Here is a 19,787-nt window from a genome sequence, read left to right on the forward strand (position 1 = left end):
ACTAAAACCCTGGATGACAGAAGAATCTAAGGGCATTATTTCTGTAATTTGAGGACTGCTAATGTGCTTGGAAAACTATTGTGAGAAATCAAGATAATCCAATTAAAAAAAAAAAAAACACCTCAATACCAAGATAGAAATTACCTTGTTACACTTTTTTTTTTTTTTAAAGATTTTATTTATTTATTTGACAGAGACAGAGATAGCGAGAGCAGGAACACAAGCAGGGGGAGTGGGAGAGGGAGAGCAGGCTTCCCGCCGAGGAGGGAACCCGATGTGGGACTCGATCCCAGGACGCTGGGATCATGACCTGAGCCGAAGGCAGAAGCTTAACGACTGAGCCACCCAGGCGCCCAGAAATTACCTTGTTAAGAGCTGTGAAATGTCTGAGATTTTCATCCTATTTGTAAATTAACAAGTAGTCTGCTCCAGTTTTATGGATACTGGCAGAAGATACAAGACTCCTGGGTTTGAGACAAAGGACTTCATTACTCACAGCAATAGGAATAGCCAGAGTATTAGGATATTCTTGTACAAGTTGGCCAAGCCCAGTTTCCACCAGGGGGCATGGAGAGGGCCAGCTCACACCTGCATATTGCAATCGGTTGTATTCCATGGGAAGAATCCTGACCCCAAATCTTTTTTAATGGACAGCAGAAAAAAAACTTGACTTTTCCTCCAAAAGGACTTGTCCTCTTTATTATATTGGGCAGTGTTCTTTGCTCCAGAGAGGAGTACTACCTGTATCTCTAAGCCTGTGAACAAACCTGCCGTTTGCTTTGAAGGGAGGCATTATTTATTTCTTCCAAGATTATTTGCTATATAACCATTCTTGGAATGATCATGAGGAGCAAAGCAGCTGCTGGCTGGCACACAAAATGTGTAGAAACGTCAGACAGAGTGGAGAATTTTCTCCAAGCTGCCTCAGGACACTTTTCAAGAGTGTATCGCATTCCTAGACTTAACCTTACATCATCAGATTTAGTGGTCATTCTTAAATAAATTGAAAAGGGAAATTTCTGCTATATATTTTATAATGTATTAGCAGATTACTATGGCATCAGGAGAGAATGATTTTATTTAAAAATGAACCCTTTATGTTTTTAAAGATTATAATTCCTTTCATCTAGTGTATTTTTGGTATATTCTGGAATTTATTCCATAAAGAAGATTAATGGCATCTTTCTGTGTTTCTCTGTAGAGTGCAGTTTAGAATTACTTCCCAAAACTATTATATTAAAGTATTGTTGGGGCGCCTGGGTGGCTTAGTCGTTTAGCATCTGCCTTCGGCCCAGGGTCCTGGGATCGAGTTCCGCATCAGGCTCCTTGCTCAGTGAGGAGCCTGCTTCTCCCTCTCCCTCTGCCTGCCACTCCCTCTGCTGTGTGCTCTCTCTCTCACACTCTCTCATTCTCTCTGACAAATAAATAAATAAATCTTAAAAAAAATATATTGTCATAAGAAGGCATATTATATTTATTGCATAAACAGGGCAATATTTCTGTTACAATATACAGGATCTTGTTTCATCAAATTCCTTACTCATAAGCAATTTCTAGGAATTATAATTTTCTTCTTCAAGGTAAATATTTTTAACAGTTATTCTTAAGTAAAGATTTTAAGGTTTCTCTCAAACTTAGCAACTCATCAAAGTAATATTTCTTCCAATTGTCATTATTTCTACCTAATCTACCTTTAACAGCCACATAACTAATCTTACAGTGAAAATGTCAAAGCTGACAAAAATGTATGACAAAATTAATATTAGCCAAATTCACTCTTGAAAGTAATTGTGTTTCCAACCCTTCATCTCTGCAAAACTTGTACATTTAATATGCTTTTATCTCATCTACGCCTGCTGAAATCCTGCATATATTTTGAGATTTGATTCAATTTGAATGGCTTCTCATGAAAAATTGACTATTTTACTCTGTTGGAATTAATCATGTTTTCCTTTCCCCGCCCTCCCCCCGCCCTCCACATTGTAGAACATGGTTGATATCTGTTAGGTCACCAACACATTTTGCTTTATCACTTCTTTCCATTTTTGTTGTTTTCTCTACCAGACTAGAGAATGCTGTTGGAGGAAAAAAAAAGTCTGTCTTGCCCATCGTGATGTCCCTTATATTGTATTTATTGTGGTAGTTTGTCTGTTTGTTTGAAGGCCATATGCTCACAGAGACATGGAGATTTGCTTGACACACAAGTGCAGAGAAGGTTGTATGGTGGGTTTTATAAGGGTGCGTGTGGAAACGAGCAGAGGGAATCTAACTGGAAGAGCAGGGCCACACGTCACAGGGACTGGATTTTAGTCTGGAAACTGGCAGTTGGTTCAGGATAAAATCAATTCTAGATTTTAAGCACCCTCTTTGAATTTCTCACCTGTTTCCTTTTCACGGTCACATTTCACAGATAGAAAAGGCCAAAGTCTTTACAGTATTCTCCCAAACCCTATGTGATCTCCTCCTACCTTCCTCCACTACTCTGTCCCTTTATCATGTTTGTCCTGGCACAATGGCTTCCTTAGGGTCTTTATGTGTGCTCTTCCCTCCTGCTGGAAAGCTCTACACACAGATAACGCCACAACTCACTCCTTTGCTTTCATTAGTTCATTACTTGGTCATCTTCTCTGATATTTTTTACTCATTTAATATTGCACCCCAGTCTTTGTACCCTTTAGTTCACTTCTGTCTATATTTTATGTACTTATTGTTTACCTTGGTTTTTAAATTTTTTTTCTTTTTTTAAAGATTTTATTATTTATTTGAGAGAGAGTGCAGAGATAGCGACAGAAAGCACGAGTGAGCACTAGTGAGCATGAGCTGGGAGGAGAGGGAGGGATCACGACCTGAACGGAGGGCAGATGCTTAACCGACTGAGACACCCAGGCACTCCATTGCTTATCTTGTTTTAACATACCAAATGTTTAATTGACTTGTTTGGTCTATTGTCTATTACTTCACTAGAGTGTACACTGTGCATATAGGAATTTGTGTCTTTTTTTTAAATTAAACTTTTAATTTTGATTCCACTGTAGATTCACATGCAGCTTTAAGATACAAGAAGTAATACAGAGAGATCCCATGTCCCTTTTATCAGTTTCCTCCAATGGTAATATCTTGGAAAACAGGATATGGACACTGATGCAGCCAAGATACAGGACATTTCCATCACCAAAAGTAGCTCTCACATTGGCTTTTATATAGCCACATCCACTTCTGCCCCACTCCCTACTTCCCAAACCTTGGAAACCATTAATCTGTTCTCCATATTTATACTTTTGGCATTTCATGAGTTACATATATGGAATCAAATAGAAGTTGACTTTTTTTCATTCAGCATAATTCTCTGGAGATTCATCCAGGTGGTTTTGTGTATCAAGTTTGTTCCTTTACTACTGCTGATAGTATTCTATGGTATGCAGGTCCCACAGTTTGCTTACTCATGCATTCATTGAAAAGTGTCTGAATTATCTCCAGATTTCAGTTATCACAAATAAAGTCATTATAAACACTAATGTACAGTGTGAACATAAATCTTCATTTCCCTGGTATAAATGCTGAGGATTGCCTTTGCTGAGTCATATCCTAGTTGCATATCTAGCTTAGTAAGAAATTGCTACACTGCCTTCTATTGTATCTGTATAACCTTCCATTCCTACCAGCATATTCATAATTCACTCTTTATATGTTCTTCCTCTTGTTGCTTTCTGGGATTGCATCTCAAAATAACCTAACTGCAGTTAAGTCCTTGTCCCTGACTTTGCATTAAGGGACCAAATCTTAGACACAATAATTCCATTTATACACCTTATTTCACACATTAATAATTTGCAATAAGCTTTTTTTTTTATTTACCTCTGGAGGTATCAAGTTATTCACATCTAGGTCAGCTCCAGATATGGTAGCTATAACAATTTGTATAAGAAATAATTATATTACTCAGATGTTTTGAAAATGTTTAGTATGCATTTTGCTAGAGCATCAGAAACATGAGTTCCAGGTAAATGTGGTAGTGCCATCTTTTGATACTTGCTTGTCATTCAAATCTCTGTCAATAAATAGGAAAGCAAAGATAAACTTCACAAGGAAATTCAGCCACTGTTTGTGACATAAGCTATGGGACCACAGGTAAGTTATTTTTATAGCCACCAAACCTAGCAGAGTATCTGGTAAAACACTGATCCTTAATGAATATTTACTATTGAATACTTTCATGTTTATTATTTGGTAGAACTAGTAGAGACTTGAAACATATCTTAGTTAATCATGCCATCTGTCTGGCATGTTATGTTTCCTTAGAGTGAGCACTATAATAATCATTCTGCAGTTCTTATGCAGCTTTCTCTGAACTTGAAAGTGTTTGTCTCCATTATTAGCAACATTAGAAATATAACCATTATCAACCTCAATAGAACAATGTAATAAATGACAAAAAAAAAATTCCCCCTGACGTGACATATTTAGTGAGCTCATTTATTTCTCTTCTTGGGCCAGAGGAAATGGATTATACATTTAAAATTTAAATTTCTAGTAAATTATTATTCTCCTTCTGGCCTGATTTCAGGTTGAAAAAGAAACATCAATAGGATTGTCTGATGAGAACATGAGAAGAATGGAGATAATTTTACTAATAAGAAAAAAAAAGGAGTAGAATGTGTGTATTTTAAAAATCCACTTGACTTTCTATTCAGAATTTTACCTAGTCTAGAAAGACCTTTAAAATTCCTGGAAACAAACGGTATCATTTTTCCTCAATGTCATAAATTTAGGAAAAAAAGAAAACAAAGCTAGAACCACAAAATAAAGAACACTGTGATGAGCTACTTGTCTCTTGACCTCCAATCTCTCCAGTTAGTCATTGCCTTAGGATGAGTCCCCCCAGAAGCAAATGCTAAGACTAAGATTTGAGTTCAAGTAGTTTATTTGTAAGATGGTCCCAAGGATCTCCTAGAGGTGAATGGAGTGGTGATACAGGGAAGGGAAGGCTACAGACAATCCAATACAGAATGGCCCACTGAGCAAGGAAGCTAGATCACATTTGACCAATTTGCATTCACCTTTGATTGAGGGCTGCGCCAGTGGGTGTTAGTTTCCTGGCACTTAGGACTTCTCCTCTCACAGGTAGAGCATACTCCCATGTGTCTACAGAAATCCCTCCAGCTCAGAGTCATGGATTCCTTATGAAGCTGTTAGTAGTCAACTTAAGAATAAGTTGCCAAGGGGATGAGAATCAGACATCAAGGATACCTGCTACAGACCATCCTTGGCATTACTTAGATCTTCTTGAGCCCCACACTGACTATATTCTGCCTGTCTCTGATTCTCTAAGTCATAACAATTTAAAAATAAGACTTAGCTTCAGAGGGATGGTTCCTACCACCCCAGTTGGCCCAAGGCTGTAACTGATCACTATGATTCCCTTTTTTGTTCACCCCTTCTTCATTTCCCTCAACCATGGCCAGCATTTCAGTTCATCTAGATTGCTTGACTTGTGGATTGACAGTTGAGATTTTCCTCCCTGAATGGTCCATACCCCTGGTTATCATGACCTGGTATGGTGACAGTTGCTGTAATTTTCTACTTATAGTTTTCAGTGGTCATGTAAGCAGTAAGGGTCACCTTAATGAATTCTCTGTATGCCAGAAATACTCAGCCTTGCTTCATTATAGAATGAAAACTTTATGTCCTAATAATAACTGGTAAATCACCCACTCCAGTAGAATAAATCCTTTGTTTGCCTAAGGGTCTACCTACAAGAAAACACTCCGATGTAGCGGTTGCAGCTCCCGGTTTAGTTGAATACGCATTGTGTTCTCCTGTAGTATCATCTCCCTCCAGGAGCCAGGAACTCTAATCCAGAAGAACAGTAAATTGTAATGACAGGAAACATAAATTCCTCACATATGCCATTGGGAATGTTGGTGAGAAAAGAATTCTAGTTATAAGGAACACAGATTCATATAATGGCTTTTGGTTCCAAATATGTGCCACATCTAGCAAAACAGTGTCACCATACAGTGGAGTGTTATTTCTTAGTTGGCTCATTAGCTGAGGCTTCAAGATCCATTTCCATAAGTCTATCAGGATTTGGTGATGTCGTATAAGAATGTTTGACAGAAATAGTTCCTTCCTTCACTATAAAGAATGTCACTTGGTCTCTGCTCTAGGCCATGTTGGTAAACCCTTAGATAATAATTCCAGCCAAACTCCTGTGGACAGGGAAAACAAACCTCCACACAGAATGCATATCAATTCTAACAAAACCTTTAAAATACCTTAAAAATTCCTGGAAACAAACAGCATCATTGTTTGTTTCCCTCTTTGAGGCAGAAATGTCTGAATCAATCAACTTGTTCACTGTCCTGAAGAATAATATCCTTTCAAGGACTCATCATGGGCCTCTGATACTGACAGTTTAGATATGTGACAAGAAGAGTAGCTTGGCCAGTCGTGGGAGGAGGGAGCCCACATTCTCGAGAACCTATCTTGCCTTCATCCCTGCTGCCAGGGCTACTCCATTTGTTGGCTCAATGTGATAACAATGGTGTTCCAAGGGCTGAGATTGTCTAAGTTCCCCTAGGAAAGCCATACCATGTTCTTGTTTGCTCAGACCCTTCTCTGTAGAGTGTACTACCCAGTAAGAATTCATGTTAGACCAAAGATCCACACAATTTGTGACATTTCCCATGGTCCATTTACACATCTCTTCTCCATATTTCCTTGCCTCCAGTCTTCAAACTTGTTCCTTCCAGTCTCCTGGCCAGTCAGCCATGCTATTTGCAACTGCCCAGGTTCCGTATCTATCCTTGTCTCAGACAACTTTTCCCACCACACAGGCTTGGTAACTGTAACTTGCCAGAATCTCTGCCTAGAGAGAGGATTTTCTCCCACCAAATCTTTTAGAGTCACCATAGAGTGTAGCTGTGAGAGCAGTCCACGTCTAGCTTACATTGGCAGATTGAGCCAATTTATTCATGTTCTAAGCCTGGAATATTTCCTTTTTCTCTTTTTTTCTTTATCTAGTTATGGTAGTTATAGGTAATTTGCCTCCATAAGACCTTAAGTGCTAAGAAAGAAGTATTGTTGCAACAGAGATAAATGACATCTATATGTCATCTCTATGTCTGGGACACTTGAATAAGTAACTGATTTGTGTCCTCCAGATCTTGTTAAGCCTGATCACAAAAGCTTTGCTTTTATTGTACAATGTCCTATTGCTATCCCTGCCTAATACTGGTATCTAGTGGTCTGACCATATTCAGCTCATGATGGAACTCTGGTCACATATTCACTTGCTATCCCATGGCCAGGTACTCAGTTTGCACTAGAGCCCAGTAGCATTTCATAAGCTGCTTCTAAAATGGTACAGAGAGTGTAACCACTTCTTAGACCTGTGCTGTGCCCCTTCCACTGGGAATTACCAGTCCCTCTGCTACTCCTGGATCTGAGAAGTCATACACCCAAGAGTAAGGCTGCTTGTATCGCAGCCTGAAACTGCTGCAGAGCCCTTTGTTTCTCTGATTCGCACTCACAGCTGTAAGTCTTCTGTTGTTCAGTAAATGGTTAGCGTGGTATCATGCACTATGGAGTATGCATTCTCCAGAATCCAAAAAGACTAATGACGTGCTGTCCTCAAGGTACGATAACTCGTCTTTGATCTTGAAGAAAATGTCTTGCCTCCTGATGTGTTGTCATCTATCCCAACTTCTGGCATGCATGAGACTTACCATACAAATCAATACTTTGAGATCCCTGTCATAAGGCCTACGGTGGAATATCAAACAATAACATTTCCTTTAGATTACATTGTGACAATGAGCAAGAAAGTTAACATAGTCCTAGGAAAAGACAGTGAATATGTACCTCTTCCTGTCCCAGGAAATATTTACAACACGATGTAGAGTATAAATGGATAAAGCAGCTCACCCTGAAGTTAAGTGGTGCAATCAAGAAAAAGTATCATGTAATTAAAAATATCCACTGTCTATAGCAGGGAGAAAGCTTAAGTAATAATTTAAAAGTGACTGAGTAAAGATTTTCAGGGGCACCAAATTTCCAGTGCTCATGAATTGTTGAGTAGGGTCAACTGTGAGAGTGCCAAAAGGTGTGTCAATATCAATTACACATGGAAAAGTAACAGAACGATGCAACAGAGATAAAGAAAGTTGCATGAGTGTGTTATAGAAGTGAGATGTGCAGGATTGCTATGTTACATTTAAGATATAAGCCTGTAAATATTAGGGATGTGTGACTGTGCTCTGGTTATGTATTTTTCTTAATTGAAAAATTGATGCCACCAGTTAGTGATATAAGTGAAATGAAAAATATGATATGGATTGGGAGAAAATAAACTCAAAACTAGCCTAGATAGCATATCCTGAGAATGGGATTCTGGAATTGTGTTACTCATCAATCAGATGGCAACAAAAATACCAATGCTAGTGATAAATGGGAATTCTAGAAAGCTGGATCAGCGAACATTTTTGTATATGGTGGATGGGGATGGGGTCAGGTAGAAGGGGACACCTTGACTTATGTAAGTGGCTAGGATTTGATATATATGGGGTAGTGATAATAGACCTAGTACTCAGATACTTGAAAAAAATGTTATTATACCAAAATTCAGGACAGTTCAGGGCTGACGAGTGGTCGTAGGGGCAGCCAGACATTAACTAGCCACTATTTCCTTGGAACATTTTCTAAGCCTGGGAAAATAATAAGTGCGTGAACTTTTGAACAAAGGACTCAGAAGACTACTCCTGGGGGCACAGAAACTATCAGAGCCTTTATTGTTCTCACAGAAACAGAGACAGAGAAATTGGAATCTCTAGGGGTCAGGAGTCCAATGTGAAGAGAGGGGTCAAGAAATGATTCAATACAAGGGCGCCTGGGTGGCTCAGTTGGTTAAGCGACTGCCTTCAGCTCAGGTCATGGTCCTAGGGTCCTGGGATCGAGTCCCACATCGGGCTCTCTACTCTGTGGGAAGCCTGCTTCTCCCTCTCCCACTCCCCCTGCTTGCATTCCCTCTCTCACTGTGTCTCTGTGAAATAAATAAATAAAATCTTAAAAAACCCAAATGTTTCAATACATATATGAAAATGTAGGTTTTCTTATTATCACATATGGTGAAGCCAAGTGATCAGGAAACGACTGTCATTGAAAAGATGGTTTGCTATACTCACAGATCTTTAAAGGAGAGGGCACACTATGACTTGGGGCAAAGGGCACACATGGAGAAGTATGAAGTTAGGAGGCAGAGGGAGTGAGGGCAAAATGTCATCAGGAGACTTTGCTGCGGCTTACATGTGAATGAACGGGCAAGAAAGTGAAGCAGGTTTGGGACTGACTAGTCTGAATAATAGCAGCAGGCCCTGGGGTGTAAGGACTGTCCTTAGTTGTCTGGTACATGATGCTAGAGTGATTGGGGCAGAGCAACAGTGGCTCAGAGTGTAAAAGCTCAATAAAGAAAGTTGGTGGGAGATTTGGGCTCTGGATTTGTTTATTTGCATATGAAAGGCATATTTGTGTGTGAGTCCTTTAGCATCTACAGGAATTGGCTAGTCTTGGGAGGAGCAGTCCTTTAGCAGGTTTCCAAGATGTCAAAGTACCACAAATACAGAAAAAAGACATGTGAAGTGTTCAGGACACCCTCCCATCCCCCCCCGAATGTGCCACTTTGGCACGTGGATATTTTGACCTGAAGGCCCTTGAGACCCTGTGGGCTCAAGTGAAACTTTTGTCCCTCCCTTAACCACACAGAAGAATCTAAATTGGGGGTCTTTCCCAGAATAAGGGTTATTAACAGAGACAAATTTTATCTGAGTGACCCATCTAATTACCAAACATCTCTTCTTCTTATCACCCTATGAAGTACATTCCTTCCCTCTGAAATCCCAGACCTTTATACCCTTCTTCTTAGTTCAGAATAACATATATACCTCATTTTACCTGTCTTTGGAATTTCCATGTCTATGTAGAATCCCAGTGTGTAGCCCTATTACATTTTATTTTCTCCTGCTAATCTGTCTCATGTCAATTTGATTCTTAGTCCAGCTAGAAGGATCTTTGATGGGACAGGAATTCTTGCTCTCCAACACATGATTAATTCAATACAGTTAGTTTTCCCTCAAATTTTATTTTGCCATTATCTAATGTACAAGATGAGGGTCTAAGAAGCTAAACAGAAAGCCTTGGAAAAGCAGAAAGGAGATTCTTGTAGTTTTGTAGTGCTTAGGCACAATTCTTAACCCATCCTGTGAAAGGGCCAGTTAACAGCTCAGGTTCGGAGCTGGAACTGCTAGAAGGTTATTCCATGGCAGTGAGGTAGTAGAAGTAGATGGAGCTGCATTTAAACAGCAGCTTGTCCTGAATACAGTTCAATGTCTAATTGCTTGAAGATGAATAGGCCAAACTCTACCAAAGAAAAATATAAATTCTGTCTAGAATAAGAAAATATTATTGAACACTATAATTTTTATACACAATATTCAAATTTCAATGAAATTTTACCAATACCAGGCACACCAAAACACAGGACCAGATAATTACAAACAGAAGAAAGAATAAACAAATTAAAGGTCCCATGTGTGATACTGATATTGAAGAGAATAACAGTAATCTTAATATAACTGTGATAAATGTGATCAAAATATAAAGAAAATAATGAAGAAAATAATGAGTTTAAAAGAAGAATTTCATCAGAGAATTGGAATGTTTAAAAATGAGTAAAATAGAAATTTTAGAACTTAAAAATAAAATAATTGAAATGAAGAACTTACTGGTTGTTCAAAACAGAATAAGATTAATAAATAGGAAGACAGATTATTCAAAAAATCTAGGATCCAGGCCAGAGAGAAAATTATATAGATAATTCAGAACAGAATGTAAGAGATATATGGGACAAAATGAAAGAGCCTAACATATGTTCAGTTTAAGCTTTAGGTGAAGAGACAAGGAATATACAGAAGAAATATTGAAAGTCACCAAGAATTCTCCAATGCTAAATTAAGATATTAAGGTACAGATTCAGAATCTTTATAAACCCTAGATGGAATATGCATAAAGTAAAGCACTCTGAGGCATATCAGGATAAAAATGCAAAAACCAAAGCAAAAACAGCAGCCAGGAAAAAAATATCTGTTGTCTTCAGAATAACAAGAATGACAAACCAATATTTTTAAATAGCAATAATGGAAGCCCAAAGCTAATGCAATGAGATTATTAAAATGCTTGAAGAAAACAATGAACAACAAACACAAAGAATTTTCTGCTGGCACACCATTACTAAAGGAAATACTAAAATGATTCTTTAGAAAAAAGGAAAAGGATTTTAGACAAAAATGTTACAATTCAAATACCTTTGAGGTTAAATATGTAGATAAATTTAAATAAATATCAATTCAAAACTGCAGTAAAAGCAGTATTAACAATAATAAATGTCTTAGGGTTGAAAGAATTACATACAATTAAATTCCAAGATAATGACAAAAAGAAGGGAAGCTAGTAAATGGATTAAGTGCTTTAAGGCTCTAGAAAAATCAGGGAAATGTTTAAATTAATTATATGTATTAGGCTCTAATTGTTTGAGAATGCATGATGTAATATTTAACTTAACCTCTGGACAAATAACAAAGGAATGTACAATCAACATGCTAATAGAGGGAAGGAAGAAAAAATGAAATATCATTGGTTAAATCAAAAGAGGAAAAGAAAGGAGACAAAAAGCATATATGTATCAAATAAAAAACAAATAATAAGACAGTAGATTTAAGCTCAATATAGAACTTATTTTCAATGTAAATGGACAGCAGCGCCTGGGTGGCTCAGTCCATTTAGCATCTGACTCTTGATTTCAATTCAGGTCGTGATCTCAGAGTGGTGGGATCAAGCCCCTTGCCCTGCTCCTCACTCTGCGGGAAATCTGCTGGAGTTTCTCTTCCTCCCTCTACCTCTGCCCCTCTCCCCCCTCAGATAAATAAATAAATCCTTAAAAAATGTAAATGGACAAAATCCCCAATTTAAGACAAATGTTAGACTGGTTAAAAATCTAACAACACTACACAGTAATACATTAGATGTAAGAAATTTGATAAAATTTAATATTCAACTATAATCATTATATTATAGAAAAAGTGAAAATGAAAATATAAACAAACCAAGAATAAAAGGGAGCCTGGGTGGCTCAGTTGTTAAGCGACTGCTTTCGGCTCAGGTCATGATCCTGGAGTCCCAGGATCAAGTCCGGCATCAGGCTCCCTGTTCAGCAGGCAGTCTGCTTCTCCCTCTGACCCTCCCCCCACTCATTCTCTCTCTCATTCTCTCCCAAATAAAAAAATAAAATCTTAAAAAAAAAAAAGAATAGAAGAGTACTTCCTTAATCTGAATGGGATTATGTACAAAAATTCTTCAGGAATCATTATACTAAGTGATGAATTATTGAAAACATTTTTCTAGAGAGAGAGAATGAGAAAAGGTTATAATTGCCTTTATTATACATTTCACTGGACAGTCTAGCCAGAGCAATGTAACAGGAAGAATAATTAAATCTATAATGACTGGGATGAAAGAAAATAAATTGGCATTATTCATCACAGGTTGGTGTGTGTAGAAACCCAAAAAATGTTCTGGATAAACAGAGATGAATTTAGCAATATAGCAAGATTAAAAATGATAATTTAGTATACCTGGAACAAAAAATAAAAAATTAGAATTTATACAATTTATGCTAATATTAACAAACATCTCTAGCTAGGAACAAATCTCATAAATTGATAAGCAAGAGTCTCTACTAAAAAATACAAAATATTATTGGAAGAAAGAAAAGAAGCACTAAGTAAAGAGCTATTCCATGTGCACTGTTTGGAAGATTCAATATTTTTAATATATTGCTTCTTCCATAATCATTCTACATACTTAATGTACTTAAAATTAAAATTACAGTGTGTGTTCTTTGGGTGGAAATGATAAATTGATTCCAAAATTCATATGCAAGTTCAAAGGCAAGAATAGCTAAGACAATCATAAAGAAGAATGAAACTGAGGGTGTTACAATACAGATACCAAGACTTAGGTATAATTATCAATTTGGTGTGGTATTGATTCAAATCTAGACAAACTACCAAAAGGAACATAATATCATCTAGAAACAGACACTCATAGTACAATTTATGACAGAGATGATACAGAAGTACAGAAGAGAAAGTATGGTCTTCACAATGAATGGTGTCATGTCAATTTGATATTAAAATGGAAATATAATTTAATGGTTTATATTTGGGTGTATGTGTGTCTGGGTGCATGTGTGTGTATAGGTAGATGATCGATCAATCGATAGATGATAGACTCTTCCCTCACAGTCACACCATATGCAAAAATCAATTTAAGATGAACTGTATATCTAAATATGAAGTATAAACCTTAAAGCTTCTTGAAGACAACACAGACCCATATCTTCATGATACTGGGAACACAATGACTTCTTAAATAAGATTTTAAAAATGATTACCCCCCAAAAAATTATAAACTGGACAATATTAAGATTTTTCTTAAAGATACCATAACAAGAGTGAAAATGGATAGTATAAAGTGGGAAAAGACATTTGCAATCTGTACACATGACAAAAGATGGATAGATAATACAGGATAGACACGTAGATAGACTTCTATAAGTGAACAAACAAAAACACCAGACAAGCCAATAGGAATATGAACAATAACTTAAATTAGGCACTTCACAAAATGAAATGCATAAACAGCCAATAATAGATGAAGTTTCTCAACTTTTTTCAAGCAGGGAAATGAAAATACATGTGCCTCCCCCTCAAGACATAAAACTAGTAAACAGAGTACATTAATACTCTGATTCCAGTTTTTAGTATCAGTGGAATCCTTTCTTATAGAGAAATAAATTGCCCTTTGATGAGTTCTAAATGATCTTGAGTTTGTGCAAAGCTAATTAGAGAAGATTCTATCACATAAATGTTGGATGTGCTCTTTTCTTTGGCAGAGAGCAACAGACAGCTTAGATATTAGTCTGTGAATTCCATTTTATAATCCATTGTACCCAAATACTGAAATGTGTGTAAGGCACAATGACAGACCACATTTAGGCATCTGAGAGCCAGTGTTTTACTAAGCAACCTTAAATCTCTCAGGTCACTTTAATAATCAAATTTATAAGTATAGTACCATAATAAACAAAAATGATCTCATTTTAAAATACTAATATGAAAATGTAATATTTGCCAGTACTATTCTGAAAATTTTACATATATTAACTTATTTAATGCTCACAGTAACATTCTAAGGTTGGCAATATTACTGTTTCTATTTACAAATGACAGTGTTGAGGCAGATAGATTTGGTAATTTGCAAGATCACTGAGCTTGCAAGTGGTGAACCCACTATACAGGGTAATATGTTTTATATTAGTTTCTACTATTTGTATTTTAGGGTTATTTCTGCTTTATTTTGCTGCATTTATTTTCTCTTCTACTTCATTTACAACTTGTCCCACTAATATGTTACAGATGTTTAGATTTAATAATTAATTTATAGTGGCTGGTACTTTAAAATTTGGCTTACTGGAAACAAAATTGGAGATGGTTTCATGGGAATTTTTTATTCTTCAGTGTTTTATACATCGTGGAAACTAATGCAAGCTTCATAAGAAGTAAAATAACACATCAGAAATCTCTCAGACATACACATTAAAGAATGAATTCATTATAGCATCTTCTATGTTTCTATCTTTGTCAAATAAAGGCTGTGAAAAGCAGGTTCATATAGTCTTGGCATGTTTTTAGATTCCAACAGGAAGAAATTTTGCAGATAGTTAATTTTCTACTCCTTTTCTCTAAAATCTCTCTAAATGTTGTGTCTTTGTCTGTGAGAAGTAACTGTATTTTACATTTTTACATAATATTTATAAAAATATTCCTATGTATAGGTACTTTCTCTATGTACACCCTTATTTTGATAAAGGAAATTCTTTCTGCAGATTTTATTACTTCAAAAATAATTGATACTATTGTTCCTTTTGGTAAATATGATGAGGGGGATAAAGGTAATTTTTTTAACCAGAACTTTATTTTTGTGAGTGACAGAGGCTCAACTGCTTAGGAAGATGAAATGTATTAATTTGCAAGGTAAATGAAGGAGTGACATCACCATATCATGGGAAGATAGGGATGCAGCTGGGCCTTAGCATCAATTAGACAAGAATCTCAGACACTGTAGGAATCAATCTCTTCTTTCACCCATCTATATCTTTGATATTGTTTAGCAATCTCTCACTCTGGAGAGTTTCTTTCACATGTTAAGGGACGTATATCCAGTGACTCTCAGATCTCATACCTCAAAGCATTTACCAGCTTGGAAGGGCCCCTGTTTCAGTTTTAAAAGACTCAAAAACTACATGGCTATTCTGGCTGGGTCTAGAGCTCAGCTCTGGGCAATGAACAGTGGTGCATGTAATAAACTCATGGGTTGAAATGGAAGAGTCCAAGGGAACCATAGGACTGGAGGCGCATGACAAATAGTGCTGAAAAACATAAGACTGCTTTTGCCAATACAACAGCAAGGTCCCTGGCTTAACAAATCAGTGGGTATCCATTGTGATAGCGACTTTGATGATCATAAGGATGGTGGTGGTCCAGCAAATTTAGTTGATATAGCTATGATTGTTGTTGAGAACAATGCCTATGGAGCATTAGGCATGCTTCTGTCCTCCAGGTAGTTACAATCTAGTTGGGAGACAAAAAATATATTAAAACATTGAATAAAATGTGACTCTTCAGCATAAGAATATTGATATAAAGAAATACAATAAAATAATCGTTGAGTCATCTCCAAAAAAGCTTAAATTTTAAAGGAATTATTTTATATTAATTGGAAAATCTCTGAGTAATTTTAAAAAGCCTAAGCCATGATTTCATTTTTATGGAGTTTTGATTAATATTTTGTGAAAAATATTATTATATTGTGCTAATATCCTCTTCTTCGTCAAATATTTTCCCACCTTCCTTAGAATCCACTGAAGATTACCATGTCTATTAGCTACCACTATGCTGACTGCCAATTGGTAACTATATAGTTTCTATCATTTTTCTATATTTATTAGTTTTCCTGTGTAAGCAGGAGTTTTACCTACGTACACACACATATATTTGCACATACATATATATTTAGCTTAAGGGATTTCTATTTTATTCAGTGGGTTGTAGTCTGAGACGCATTTTTTTAAATTCTGATATTATCCTAAATTTAGCCAGTGGGATCCCCTTCAAGCTGATTCCTGTGTTCTTTTCCTATGCTCCATTACTATTTGAATATTTTCTTATTCCTTATTCTTTCGCCCGAAACAATTCCAGGTCAATTTGTACTTTCTTGTGCAAGTCCTGAAATCAGTGATTTCTGAAAAGCTCCCTGGTTCTTTCAGTAGAGGATGCTATTTAGACACTAATCTCCTGGCATTGGATGTGCCTTTGCAATAGACAGAACTACGAAATAGGTACATGTATATGGACATAGATACATAGTTGATCCTCATTATTCATGGGTTCCATTCTGGTAAATTTGCCTGACTTCTTAACATTTATTTGTAACCCCCAAATCAATACCTGGGTGCCTTTTGCTTCATTCATGGAATGCATAGAATGGTAAAAAATTTGAGTTGCCTTACACACACATTCCCGGCTAAGCTCAAACAAGGCAATGCTCTGTCTTCTTATTTCAAGAAAACACTGTACTGTAAACGAGTGTCCTTTTTGCAATTTATTTAGTGCTATTTTTTTGCATTTTGCTTTTGTTGGTAATTTTGCTGTTTAAAATGGCCACCAAGGGTAGTGCTGAATTACTGTCTAATGTTCCTCAGTACAAGAAGCCTAAGATGTGCCTTACAGAGTAGATATGTGTGTTAGATAAGCTTAATGAATTATAATGTCACTGGCCATGAATCAACTATATATATTGCATAAGGTGTCTTTAAATAGAAGCACACGTAAAACAAAGGTATGTATTGACCAGTTGATGAAATGTGACCACGGGTTTGCAGGAACCTAACGGTGTTTTCCCTAGGAGTAATGGCTCAGTATTTGCTAATTCCATGTTCACAGCAATTTTATAGAACTTAACTACCATGATAACAAAAACTGGCTCTATATATCTGCAGCCATTGTTATTTCTGTGTGTGTATATATAAATGGAGTCTATGAGTTCAGGCTAATCTTTCCAATACTTCCCATTTCCACTCAGTAGGCCAAGATTCTTTTCAGCTCTTTACCTTTCCATAACTTCTACTTCCTTCTCAGACACTAAGAAACTTGACTCCCACAATCCTCAATATACTTACTTATCTGCCCAATTTCTCCTAAATCAAAACCCTTCTGGCCCTCTTTTTTGCCATCTTCTTCACAGACCACATCTGTGCTTGGTCTCTGCATCTTTCTGCTTCGTTGGCAACATGGAACTTTCTCCAAAGCATCGTGGCACACTTTTGACCTTAGTATCTCCTTAGTATTCCTCAGGTCCTGGGGCATTGTGCTGTGCCTTTCTCCTCTTCACCTCTACTGGGCTTTGAGGCTGACATCTTCCCACCTGTCATCCCCCAGAGTGGAAGAAAAGGTGGGAGGGGATGGGAGGGTGTTTAAAAAAATGGAAAAGGAAGACGGGAAGACAAAGAAATGCCAGGATTATTTATGACATCTTTACAACTAAAAGAACACTGAAGTTTCTGTCAGAGAAAGCAAATATATTCATCTGCCAGTGATAAAGATGTATATACATATAATACGGAAGCAAGGATAAAAGGTAGAATGTGCACTGAAGGGTGTAAAGTGATAGAACACATGTAACTGTATAGCGTAAACCATTTTAAAGCTCCCTTTAAGCCTAAAATATAATGTCTGTGGTGGCCTAGTGACTATAATGCACACCTAAGACTTAATTATCTGTTTACTTCAGTGGTTCATAATCTCTCAAGCATTGGTATTTTTTAGTAATTGTTTAAACTATGTATTAAAATCTCTATCAAACAAGAAAACTCTTTGCTATCCATACACTTATTTATAATTGATCGATTTTACTTCCTTGACTTTTTTTTTTTTAAGAGGGAGAGAGAGAGAGTGAACAGGAGCAGAGAGAGAATCTTAAGCAGGCTCCATATCCAGTGTGGAGCCCGACGAAGGGCTCAGTCTCACGATCCTGAGATCATACCCTAAACTGTAACCAAGAGTCTGATGCTTAACCAACTGAGCCACCCAGGCCCCCCCTTCCTTGACTTTTCAATATCTTGGCTAAGCATAAGCCAGTATATACATTCATACCTCCTGTTTAAACATGCATTAGAAATGCGGCTGAATTTTCAGGAACCATACAAGTTGTTAGACCTTATACCGTAGAGAGAAACTCTGCTCAAGGGTGATAGTATACTGACTTAAATAAGTAAAACCCTAAGTATTTATCTCAAATGGCATTGGGATCAAATATACATTCTGTCATAATTATTTTTTTCCTTAGCCTGTTATAACTTTCTTTTTTTTGTTTCAAATTTTTATTTAAATTCCAGTTAGTTAACGTATAGTTAAAACTTTGCATTTAAAAGTAATGCAAGGGCGCCTGGGTGGCTCAGTCGTTAAGCATCTGCCTTCAGCTCAGGTCATGATCCCAGGGTCCTGGGATCGAGCCCCGCATCGGGCTCCCTGCTCGGCGGGAAGCCTGCTTCTCCCTCTCCCACTCCCTCTGCTTGTGTTCCTGCTCTCGCTATCTCTCTCTCTGTCAAATAAAGAAATAAAATCTTAAAAAAAAATTTTTTTAAAAATAATGTGAAATGTTAGTATTCATGCTTTCTTGGAATGTGTGAACTATGGTGAAAAATTAAACTCTGGGGTAAGAGTATTTGGGGAAGAAGGAAAAAAAAGCATCTTCTTGAAGACATTAAAATTCACTTACACAAACCACCTGAAATACCAGCAATGCTTTCAAATAACTTTGCTCTTCTCTTACGCCAGAAGAAAGTGATACAATTTAAGGCACTTGAAAATATCTTTACTTTTTGTACTTAGAACACTTTGTTTCTGTTCCCTAGGGAAACTTCTCATACTTACTGCACTGGTAACGCTAGCCACAAAAATAACAGAGATTATAAGAGTAACTGATGTTAGTGAGCACTTACTACGTGCCAGGCATTATCCTCAGCACTTTACATCACAATATTATTTAATCCTCAGGACAATATTATGAAGTAGACGCTATTGTTGCTCTCGTTTTATAGACAGACGATTGAAGCCCAGCAAGGTGAAAAAGTGACTTGTCCACTTTCACACTGTTAGTAAATGGGAGAAGTCTGGTTTCAAACCCACTAAATAGGACTCAAGAACCTGTGTATATAGCCCAGTCTGCTCTCCTCTCCTCCTGTATCAATGAAATGCAGGGTGAATCTTAGTCCTTTAAAATACACTTAAACCCCACTGTATGCCATAGACATTTTCTAAAAATGTTGAATAATCTTTTTAAAAAAAATTCATCACATTTTGATGCACTAGAATACAGAATAGTCAAATAAAACAATGATTAAGTCTTTCTGAAAAGGATGACTTTTTCCTCTTTGATTTACATTTTGTATTTTTTGAGTTGAATTAAAGGAGATTTGTTTAGAACAAGACACATTAAAGGACATGGTAGATAAAATGGACTAATCAGATCAGTAGTAACTAATATTCAGAGCTCTCCATGTTTTGGAGGACAGTAAGAAGAAAAGAGGGAAGCACTTGGTACACGTTGTTCCCCTG

This window comes from Mirounga angustirostris, unplaced genomic scaffold (genome assembly GCF_029215605.1).
Source record: "Mirounga angustirostris isolate CCGP_5_RB_7025 unplaced genomic scaffold, mMirAng1.0.hap1 SCAF_3, whole genome shotgun sequence".
NCBI lineage: Eukaryota > Metazoa > Chordata > Mammalia > Carnivora > Phocidae > Mirounga > Mirounga angustirostris.